This window comes from Anoplolepis gracilipes, unplaced genomic scaffold (assembly GCF_047496725.1).
Source record: "Anoplolepis gracilipes unplaced genomic scaffold, ASM4749672v1 Contig18, whole genome shotgun sequence".
Taxonomy (NCBI): Eukaryota; Metazoa; Arthropoda; class Insecta; order Hymenoptera; family Formicidae; genus Anoplolepis; species Anoplolepis gracilipes.
The window spans coordinates 505456-516380 of NW_027328669.1; the positions used below are offsets into that span (position 1 = coordinate 505456).

The 10925-nt window shown below is 29.9% G+C and overlaps 1 pseudogene; it reads right to left on the minus strand.

The window, feature by feature from the left end:
• Window positions 1-4829: 4829 nt before the first annotated feature.
• LOC140675734 (iron-sulfur clusters transporter ABCB7, mitochondrial-like) lies at window positions 4830-10840 on the minus strand (annotated as a pseudogene).
• Between the last annotated feature and the right edge of the window lie 85 nt (window positions 10841-10925).

Genomic DNA, 10925 nt, shown 5'->3' on the forward strand with positions numbered 1-10925 from the left:
ATACACAATAAGTAAATACACAAATAAATATAAATAAATCATCCTAAATACACAATTTTAATAAATTTATAAATACACAAACACACATACATATACACACACACACGAAACAACTTTGTAAAATAAATATGTTTTAAATAAATATATTTTAAATAAATATATATTTTAATTTTATATATAATTTTATTCCACGTTTTTCGATTATACATCGATTATACATAGAAATGGATTAAAAAGCCAGTTGTTCTTCAAGTGCGAAATGTGTAGTTATAAAGAGAAAATCTGGACAGTACCCACAGAGAACTCGGAAATAATGGACATTAATAAAGCTGCCGTAGCAAGAACTATTGCAGTAGAAACTGGTTATGCTCAGCTGGAAAAACAGTGTGTAGCCATAGATGTTCCTTGCATGTCCGAACCAACATACATCAAACATAGAGACGAGCTAGTCGATGATTTTCTAAAAACAGCCGCACAACACATGAAAATGGCTGGCGAAGAAGAAAAAAAACTCGCTCTTGAGAACAACGAAGTTATAAACAGTATTCCGTTACATAACAGTTATAGCGGATGGTAGTTGGATGAAAAGATCGTACGGCACCGCCTACGACTCTCTTTCAGGTGTTGGAGCTATAATTGGTTTGCGCACGAAACGGATTCTCTTCTTCGATGTCAAAAATAAATATTGCGCACCATGTGATATAGCAGAGCGAAGAGGTGTTGAGCCAAAACTTCATAAATGTTATAAAAATTTTGATCGCAACGTAAGCTCCAAAAAAATGGAGAGCGATGTCATCGCGAAAGGCTTTAACTGTAGCATCGAAATGCATGGCCTGATTTATAGAACGCTTATTGCCGACAATGACAGTAGCGTATACCAGGCTATTAAAAATAACAATCCTTACGGAGAATATATGGTAACAGTACAAAAAATAGTATGCACGAATCATTTGCTGCGTAATTTATGCAAAAAGTTGAGAACTGTAACAGAGAAAATTCGACCAAAAGCCTCTAGACAACCTGGCTTTGTACAAGCGCGAAATGTTGTAAAAAACAGCATTTAAAAAATACGAAAGGAAGTAACAGAGACAATTGCTCTACGAAGAGAAAAAAGACAACCTCAACATTGTCAGGCTATGGAATTACAAAAAGATATTTTGAACATTCCTAGGCATGTTTTTAGTGATCACAAGCAATGCAAAGAACGCGGCAAAGATAATTGTGATGAAAAAGAAAACAATTATGTAGACTCTTTAAAATTTCACGGTCTCTATATAGAAGTAGAAGCTATCATATACTTGAGTGGTTACTCTGATAGCTTACTTTTAAAGTATACAAACAATCTTTTGCAGAATCACTCAATTCGATAATCTGCGAACTAATTGACGGCAAACGTTTTATGGTTTGTAAAAAAGGTGATTACGATGCTAGAGTTGCGGGGGCAGTTGTGCAATTTAATACACAACAAGTACTTACAGAATTATGTAAAAGCGTAGGTAAGACTGTTTCGCCTATAATTGAGAATCTGGAAAAGCGACAAGAAAAAGTTGCGAGAACCAGAAAATCTAGACAAATACAAGGCAGGCAAAAAAAATTTAAACAAGAATCGGGAACAGACTGTTATTATGGTCCGTAATCGCAAAAAGCGGATTTACCATTCGATATGTTGAAGCAACTTCGACAAAGTCATTTCGAAAAGTTGTACGAAAATGGGAGAAATTGGCAACAAATAGAACGTGACACCAGAGACCAAAATAAATCAGAATTATGGTTACAATTGAGACGTAAAATGTTAACGGCATCCAACTTTGGAACCGTATGTCGTATGAGACAGACGTCTTGCGCAGTGACTGTAAAAAATATTTTATATCCTTCTGCTACTGATACCGCGGCAATGAAATATGGTCGCGAAAAAGAAAATTGCGATAAAAGAATTGGCTAAAATTCTGAAAAAGAACATTAAAATTTGCGGATTATTTATTGATATTAAAAATCCAAGCTTGGGTGCTTCTCTTGATGGACTTATAGATGAAGATGGTTTGGTAGAAATAAAATGTCCTCTCTCAGCTGAGCATTTAACAGCGGAAGAGGCTATAAGGACGCTGCCTCAACTAAAAGTCATCTTTGATCAGAAAAATTCTGATAAAATGAATAAGAAACATAAATTTTTTTACCAAGTTCAGTTAAATATTACGCAGCGAGATTATTGTGTTTTCGCTGTGTGGATGCCAAAAAGTTTAAAAATAATACGTGTTAATAGGGACAATAATTTTTGGAATAATGAAATGCTGCCCTCTTTAACACGTTTTTATGATGAATGCATGCTGCCAGAAATCTTGGATAGTCGTCATAATAGACATATGCCTATTAGAGATCCAGATTATATATTAAAAGCTCAAGAAGTAACCAAAAAATTAAATAGTCAATGTAATATAAAAGACAAAAATATTGTCGAAGAAAAACATTATTGCGAATCCAATAATTTACCAGTAGAAGCAACTGTTACTCTTGTTACTGCTCTGAGTCCGAAACAAGATGACGATTACATAATTGTTAGTTACTCATAAAATAAAGAGCTAACTGAAGAAAGAATAGTAGAAAACAAAAAATATATTGATAAACGCTATATAAAGTTCAATGAAGTAAAAGATAATATATTACCAGTACATAGTCTAATAAACGACGACTCATTGGATTTATTCTTACGCGTTGTACGAGAAAAATTTCGTTTTGAAACACAAAGTGTGTTATATTTGGAATATCCTCATCTAATTGAACCAAGTCGTAGCGAAAGCATACAAATTATTGGAGGAAATTGCAGTAATCATTGGCGATGTATATTTTTTGATGGTACCAAACTTAGAGTGTACGACAGTCTACCTGGTTGTGCATATAATAAATTGGTACCTAAAGAAAAAAATTACATTCATTCGTCGTTATCCACAAATAAGTGCAAGTAATATAATATTTGAAAAGGTTCAAACACAACCTGATGGCACATGTTATGGAATTTATGCTGCAGCTTTTGCTACAACTATAGCTTTAGGAGGAAATCCTTGTAATGAGAAATATTCAAATCGGGTTGAATATATGAGGCAACATTTTCTAAATATTATAATAGAAAATGAACTGTCACCTTTTCCAAAATAGTAAAAATTCAAATGAATATCTTTGGAAAAAAAGTCTCAATGCAAATGACTCATTTTAGTCAGAAACGAAAAAAATACATATATTGTGATTACGTTTTCACGGAAATGGGCGCGATGAAGAGGCCTTCTGTTGTCGATATTTTCAAAATACATATATTGTATAATTCTATGAATATCGAAAATATTGAGCGTCCGCAGAGGGGAGGAGTAATGGAATCACTTGCCTCCTCCCTGGGTAACAAGAAATCCCAAAAAACTTTCTCGATTTACACCTACCTTGTCATGGTGAGAAAGCTTTATACTAAAAGGTGTAAAATTATGAAAGCAGTTAATAAATGTGGAAGTGACATTTTGTTATTTTATATCACCTTTCCCTTTTTAAAAAAATTCCGTCTATAACAAACACGCCCGCCCGCACGCACGCACGCATGCACGCCCGCCCGCCCGTCCGCACATACCACTGTAGGCGTTCGTGGAGACGCTACGCTAACAGCGTCGTTCTATCTTTGTTCAACTTTTAATGAGTAACAAAGATAGAATGACACTGTTAGCGCTAATAGTGTCTCCCCGAACGCGCCCTGTATATACAGTATGTCTCAAAATCAAATATTATATCATATTTATTCATATTTATATTTATATTAATATTTATTCATATTGTATCATAGTGTTTTGAAAAGCTCGAGGTAAGCTGTAATAGAATATTAGAGGGTTCCATTTATGAAAGTGACCTTCAAACGACTATTCAAGATCAAACCAATAGCATCATTCTATGGCACAAGTGCTCTTGGGCACCCTGTATATATATATATATATATATATATATATATATATATACATATATACAGGGTGTCCAAGAACACTTGTGCCATAGAATGATATACATATACATATATGCATAAATAATTTATATATATATATATAAAAATTATTTATGCATATATGTATATGCATGGTATGTTAGACACACATACATGCATACATGCATACATATATACATATATATTTTTGTCTTTCACTCTGTATATATATATATATACATATATATATATATATATATAAATTATTTATGCATATATATATATATATATATGCATAGTATATTACACACACATACGTGCATACATATACATATATATTTTTGTCTTTGACTCTGTATATATTTATATATGTAATATACTATGCATATATATGCATAAATAATTTAGTCACATATGTACATCAGAAATAACTAAATGTTATTTGCGCCTAAATGTATAAAAATATATATATCAATGTGAACAGTTCAAATTATGTAAAAAAGTTAGATTCATATTTATATTTTACTATTATCGATCCTTACATACGCTTACATATGCGTATGAAATGATGTATCAGTAAAAAATACACGATGTTGTCTGATTTCAACATATTGAACACAATGAGAAATTGTTCTTTATGACATCTATAAAAATAATACATATGTCGATAATGGCGTAATTAAAATTATCGATATTATCGACAATTTTAATTACGCCGAAATGAGGGCGCTATTCCGTCGGAGTTCGACCGTCTGTTTAGAATCCCCTTAAAGCATTCGTATTAGAGTGCCTATTGCTTTAAAATATTTATAAAAGAATATGTAACAAAAAATATATTATAAAAGATAGTTTTTTTGTAACAAATTGATTGTATTACATGTATAACATATGTGTTTATTGTCTATTTAACATTTATGATGTATACATTGACTCTTTAAGAGATAATATTATCACCTAACCTGTCTTTACAATTATATTTGTATAAGTAATATTTTGTGATTTATAAAATGATTTTTGTACATTCTTACATTTGCTAAATTTAATTATAAAATATCCCAAGAGCAGTTATTTCTTAAAACGACTAAGACTTTCATTTACTTATTTATATTATATGACACAAGTACTTTTTTTTACCTAGATTACACTTTTCATTTTTAATTACATTGCTCAGCTTTATTTCTTTCTTCTTGTCCTTGTAGTTTCTTCATACCTAAATATTGAGTTTCCCACAATTTACTATACAAAGAATTCGGTGTAGATAATAAAGATTCACGAGTGCCTCTTTTGACTAGATTACCCTCATCTAAAACGAGTATATCAACGGCATCCATGACTGTCAAACGATGCGCAATTCACGATTGAAGTCCATTTATTTGTCGCTTTGCGCAAAGCGTCGAGTATGTTCTGTTAGAAACAGAATATTTATTTTAAAAATATATAGCTGATTTTTATAGAGATATAGATAATGAAAAAATATTATTTTAAATTTTACATGTTCTGTAATAGAATCCAATGAAGAGGTAGCTTCATCAAAAGATTAATATAGGACTATCTTTCAAAATTGCTCTAGCGATTGCAACCCTTTGCTTTTCTCCTCCACTTAGTTTCAAACCGCGTTTTCCCACAAGTGTATCGTATCCTTGTGGCCATTTTAATATGGAGTCATGTAGATTTGTCATTTATATATGTAGCTTCGAAAACATTGTCGCACAATTTTTTCAAATTACCATAGTGTAGATTATAAAATATGTTTTCATGAAAAAGTACTGTGTCCTAAAATTTGTAGCAAATTATAAAAAGAATACGACCAGAATATATATTTATACATAAAATGTAATTAGCTTAAACCATCAAAATAGGAAAAAAAGAAACGATATATTGACCTTACTTGTGGTACAATCGAAATGCAGTTTCTAAAATCCTCTAAATCGACATCTCGAATGTTGTGACCATTGATATAAATATCACCACTCTGTGGTTCAAAAAATCTATATAGCAATCTTACAATTGTTGTTTTACTAAAAAAGATAAAGAGCCGCATGGAATAATCGTGTAATCGTCATCTATCAAATATTTATTAAACTTTCTAATTAACATCTATATTAAACAATTATATATAGCTAATACCTTACTCACAACCTGATCCTTCAACGATAGCAACCTTTTTGCCACTTGGTATGGTAAATGAAACATTTTTAAAAATAGATTTTCCTTCAACATATTAGAAATTTACATTTTTAAATTGAATTTCCGATGAATCTGGCGTCACATAAAATCTCAGTGCATTTTCTTTTGACTGTTAATAAATACCGAAAGATGGTTTAAAATTATTGGTGAGATATAGATTAGATACAAATTATTTCAGATAAATATTAAGACAGATGAAGCTTAAAATACTTGGCATTCATAAATATCTTATTTTAATTGCAGTATCTGTTGTCATGAGAGTAAACATAGTTTGCATAAAAGCTTGTCTTACTTCTCGATAAACAGAACCTAAAAAGCCTAAAGGAACTGAGAGTTCAAACAATAAAGCGTTCACCATCACCAAATCGCCAATAGTCATAGTACCTAAACAAAAAAAAAAAAATACAAATATAACATGTATTAATTTTTCTATGAATAATGATTTTAATAATTTCTGACTAGTTCATCTTTCATTAGTAGTAGTAGTTGTTGTAAATAATATGTTTACCATTAACTATGTTTTGTGCTGCCAACACCATGATGAGACTTAACGCTCCGCTAAAATTAGCGTTCTGTCCGAAATTTAACATTGCTAAGCTTGTACTAGTCTTAAGGGACGCCGCTTCATATTTCTTCAAAGATTGATCATATCTCTCTGCTTCAAATTTCTCGTTGTTAAAATACTAAGGCAAAAAAAGTATGTTTTAACATTTTTTTTCCATCTCCTTAAAACGAATTAAACGAAATTTACGCTTTATTACTGATTTTTACTGTTTCGTAATTGATGAGTAAATCTACCGCCTTATTGCCCGCTTCGTTCTCCGCTTGATTCATATGAATTCTGAATCTGGTACGTCATTGTGTAACAGCTAGTATGAACGCAGTGTAAACGCCTACACAACCCAACGCTACAGCTGAATATTCTGGCTCACATTTTATTCCCAATATTGCACTAACTAATGCTAGTTCAAATACTGTAGGTATTATGTTGAATACCATAGCGTTTAAAATGAAATTAATACCACGGCTGCCGCGATCGTCTGTGAAAAAGATATAAATGTTTTTACCCTCAATAACTTTTTTCAAATTCTGAGAAAATAGTATACATATTAAAACAAATTACCTTTGATAAAGCGCCAGTCTGTCTGCTCAAATGAGAAGCCATATCAAGATTGTGTAGATGTATAAAAATATTTTTCCCTATTTTACGAATAGAATGTTGTGCAACTTTTGCGAAAACTGCATTTCTGAGTTCACTGAAACTTGCAGCTCCAGCACGTGCGATTCCATCTGTAAAGAACGATAATCTGGAATTATGTATAACTGTTACAAAAATTTTCTTACATATTAAAATATTGAAATATTGAGAAAAATATGAAATATTTCTTACATCCTACAAGTAGTGATGTTGCTACAGTCGTAACTGTTCCAGGTGCGGTTGTTAAATCCATCGTAACACTACCGTTGATCGTTGCACTGTGGGTATTTAAAACATCCACAGCATATTTAAAAATAAATGGTACAAGAACATTTAAAACTTTGGCTCCAACAAGTAAACCCAGTACTATTTTAACTCTTTTTCGTATTTCTGGATCATCCTACAAAGATATGTAATATGTTGTACATGTTTATGTTGTACAAATTATAAATTATCACTCACTTCTGCCCAAATGTATCTAAGCATAGCTTTCAACATATCCACACTGGTGATAGATTGCTTATTATGTAATTCAAGTGGATCTCTATTCAAAGCAGAAATACCAAGATGAAAACAATTCCTCTTTTGCTGTCCAGGCTTTGCTCCAGTTAATCCAGTAACAACTGATGTAAATTTCACTGGTGGCACAACAGATTTAGATTGCGGTACGTTCTTCTTCTGAGCATGGTTGATTACATTACCACTGCAACACTATAATGAAAAAAGCAAGATTTAATTTTTATTTCTATTAATATATTCTAGAGGAAATATAATAAATTTAGAAGTATAATATAATTATATAAATATGTATTTATATATATAGTATGTATGTGTATAAACGTTAATTTATTTAATTAGTTTTAATTAGCTTAAAGATTAAAAAAAAATAAAAAAGATATAAAAGTCTATGTGAAAAGTTAATCATATCACTTTTGTATGATAAGATATATCCAATATATAAATTATATAAATTATATGTAAAAAAAGAGAAAAACTTGACAGTTTTAAAATAACTTTAAATAGAAATATATATTTATGTCTGCAGTTAAATAGCAAAAAAGGAAAATTAAAAAACTATATTTTTTGATCACTATTTATTACTTTCTTTCTGTTATCACATAATATTTTGCAGAAATATAGAATATCTTAAATATGAGTATATCTTAAATGTGTGTAATAAAAAGTAGACATATATATATAAAAATTTTAAATATATTGTACATTATATCATACAGACTAAACAATATTACAAAGATAATCTTAAGATTGTTGTAAATTATGATTTCCTACATGTACAGCCTTTTCTGTTTCTTTTAAATAATTAAATGCTGTATCTAAAATGTTAATGTATTCATCTACAAGTTCAATTGCAATGGAAAAACTACGACTTTTAGATTTTAAATTCTTCATATTACTTAAAGCATGTGTATATTTCGCTTTTTGTAAATTTAAAATACTTATTCCTAATTTATTAATAAAACATAATTCATGTGAATCAAATGTTTCACTATATATCTTCATTTTCCAACAGTTTTTTTCTAATTTTGTACCCAATATAAATAGTGTTATGGTCGCATTATAATTAAGACCGTTGCGAGTAAACCACATATTCTTATGGAAATTATTAAATGTAATAAACTCTAATTTATTCTTTTAAACGTCAAAACATCTTTGTATTTCCAGGATATCAAAATGAATTTCATCTAATGGATTGCATGGAATGAAAAATCCATAATCAATATACAATTTAAGATTATTATGTGCTCCATAATTAATAAAAACTTGTGATTCTTTATCAAACGGTTTCAAAGTAATAATTTGGTAAAACTGATTTTGATAATTCAACAGACAGATAATTCTGTAATAACAGATACTTTGACAGTAGTATTGATATCATGATTAAATAAATTTAGAAATGGTGCCAAAGCCAGGTTATTAAGTTGTTTTATGTTAAACATATTTTCCTTGCATAATAATTTAGAGTCTATATATATTGCTCTTGTATTAACAACATAGTATGCCCATTTATATTTTGTAAATGTTATTATTTCTTGTAGATGCAAATTGCAATGAGAACAATGGTTATTGATAATATCCAGGTGTTTCACAGCTTTCATTAGTAAAGAAAAATGACTTCCTAATTTATGCACTTGATATAAAGAATTTAAAATAAAACTTGGTAGCATTCTTTTTTCTTTATTAGAACAAAAATCTGGATTTGTAAAAGACTGTGACAGAGTTTTCAAATAAAGATGCCACTTTTATCCCTACATATGCTTCATATACAAGAAATGTTGCAAGCATACATTGGGGACTAAAACTATCAGTAATATTATTTAGAAATAAAAATTTAATATTACTCTGCAATAACACATCTGTCGTTATTAACATTCGAAGCGGTAATTGAATCAATACTTCATTACTCTCTCTATGTTTTAATGTTTTTAAATCTCTGCCTGTGAAAGAAAAATATTCTGGTATTAAATGATAAATCAATAAACAGTTTTCATTTAGAAGCCAGGATTTTAAAGATATTAATGATTCTTCAATATTCTCATTCAACTTTATAAAGTTGAGTTTCTTCTTCTGACGACGTTTTCTTAATGTTCGTTCCATTGCAGATATATAGATACTTTATCTATAGAGGCTGTAACAATAATCTTTCATTGTATGCTAAAGAATTTTTATTGTATGCTAAAGAATTTACATACACAATAAATCTTTAAATCGATCATAATAAAATGACTTTTTATATTATTTTTTTACATTGTAATAATTTGCATACAATACGTGAAATCTCAAAGCTAACCGTAATTGCACAAGATAATCACACAACACACGTGTCTACATTTATTAAAAATTATAAATCTTACAGATTAAAGTAGATATTAAAGAACATATTAAATATATATAAAATAATGTAAATACAATATTAAAAAATATCGTAATTAGAAATAATTAAGACAAAAATGCATACATTCCATATATATGCGTTTACGTAATTATATGATTAATGACTGAGTATCACGATAATAAAAAGCAAAATTGTAAGTACATAATTGTTCGTTATATTACCCTAACATTGAGAAGCGAAAACGTAGAATTATATCCAGCAACGTAGAATTTATTAGATAACATTGATAGTGTCACGACACGAGTGCAATACATTTTTCTCATCATGTTTCACAGTTTTTCATCACACGGTGCCTTGCGTAGCAAATGACCACACAATACGATTATCATATTTCTTTTTTTTTACAATTTCTTCTCTCACAACATCAAGATTAAATTATTAAATAAATATTAAAAAATAAACGTCATCACCGAACTAATAATATCACAGCGATCATCGATCATGGCTGCGATAAACGTAATCATGATCGGTCAAAAAACCATATATGTAATACTACTATATTGCTAACGGAAGTTGAGAAACTGTAGCCAACATTACGGTGCGGACGATACCACAGCACATTAAATTGTGACGATACTTCGTGTCTCGCTCTAGCAAGGAATATTGTGCGATGTGCGCATATGCTAATATATATATATATATATATGCCTATTCATATCTCTCGACAAGCCGCGTAT